Source organism: Elephantulus edwardii, unplaced genomic scaffold (genome assembly GCF_000299155.1).
Source record: "Elephantulus edwardii isolate Elephantulus edwardi_28Jun2011 unplaced genomic scaffold, EleEdw1.0 scaffold00044, whole genome shotgun sequence".
NCBI lineage: Eukaryota > Metazoa > Chordata > Mammalia > Macroscelidea > Macroscelididae > Elephantulus > Elephantulus edwardii.
Window position 1 is genome coordinate 10,797,639 of NW_006399794.1, and position 1,684 is coordinate 10,799,322.

The following is a 1,684-nucleotide window of genomic DNA, read 5'->3' on the forward strand; positions in this document are numbered from 1 at the left end:
AAGTTAGGCGTGGGGGGACCCTGTGTTCTGGTTTGAAGGGTGACTAAGGGATCTCTTTTCCACTCATCTCTATGTAGTTTCATATTCTACAAGCAAAAATGCTATTAAAGATTTTATTTTATATAGAAAAAGCCTCATATTCATGTAACCAGTAAACCAGTTGCCATTGAGTTGACCCTGATGCATGTTAACCTCATGTGTAACAGAGTAAAACTGTACTCGGTAATGTGTTTAATGGCTGCTTAAAAAAAATTACAACATCCTTCTTCACAAGAGTTTCTAGGTAGACTTGAACCTCCAACATTTCAGTTAGCAGCTGAGCACACTATTCAGAAGAACCTGTAATTAATCCATGCTTTAAATATTGTATGAGTCTTTATTATTGCTATACTTGTGTATATGTTACTAATTTGTGCCATTCTTTCCACTGTTTGGTGCATTATTATTCTATACCCTTGATAGAAAATAGAAGAATGACCTTATCTCTGATCTGCTTTGTCTTTACTCCATAAACAATGGGAGTGCAGGTGGGATAATGACGTAGAGGTTGGCTAACATGATGTAGAAAGTGAGAGAGACATTGTGTCCAAAGCGATGAACAAGAGCGGAGAAAAAGGCAGGAGGGTAAAACATGAGAATGACACAGACATGAGAACCACAGGTGCCAAGGGCCTTCCAGCGGGCATCTTTGGAAGGGAGACGAAAGACAGCACAAGGGATGAGTGTGTAGGAAATGGCAATTAGAATTACATCGGAAATTACTGTCATCATCGGAAAACACAAGCCATACCAGATATTGATGGAGATATCAGCACAAGCAAGCCTAGCAACACCTATATGCTCACAATATGTATGAGGGATGGCACGTGTCCTGCAGAAAGGCAGCTGTGTCAGCAAGAATACGACTGGCAAGATGATGCAGAAGCTTCTAAAGGAGATTCCCACAGCAATCTTGATGATAGTCTTGGGTGTCAGGATAGTGGTGTATCTCAGAGGGGAACATATGGCCACATAGCGGTCAAATGCCATAGCCATCAAGATGGCTGAATCAAGGGCAAAGCTGTAATGAAGGAAGAACATCTGTGTAAGGCATCCTGGGAAGGTGATTTCTCGAGCCTCCAGCCAAAAGATACTGAGTGTTTTAGGCACACCAGCTGTGGACAAGACGAGATCGGTCGTGGCAAGCATGGAGAGAAAGAAGAACATGGGCTCATGAAGACTGCGCTCCACGGCGATGAGGTAAAGAAGGAGGCAGTTTCCCATGACACCTACGATGTAGACACAACAGAAGGGAATGCCGATCCACACGTGGAAATGCTCCAAGCCTGGAATGCCCACCAGAATGAAGGGCCCTGGGTTGTAGCTGCTCAGGTTGAAGGTGACCATTGCAAAATGGAAAGGCACAAGTATGGGGTCCTGTGGAAAGAAGGTAATAAAGGATAGTTAGGTTATTTGAATCACTTTCAATAATTCAATCATTAATGATCCACCAAATTAGGCAATTATATGACTTATCACTGAAAATGTAAAACATTTGAACATGAAAATGTTGTTAGTAACAGGAATGGCTGGGAATATACATAAACCAGAGTTATTTCAGAAAATTCGTCAAGATTGGCACAGGATAGAGCACGGTTTAGGGCTGTTGTACATAGGGTCGCTATGAGTCACAAACGACTCAACG

At 42.2% G+C, this 1,684-nt stretch overlaps 1 pseudogene; it reads right to left on the reverse strand.

Annotated features, from left to right (window-relative positions):
• Window positions 1-442: 442 nt before the first annotated feature.
• On the reverse strand, window positions 443-1,386 carry LOC102876576 (annotated as a pseudogene).
• Window positions 1,387-1,684: the final 298 nt, after the last annotated feature.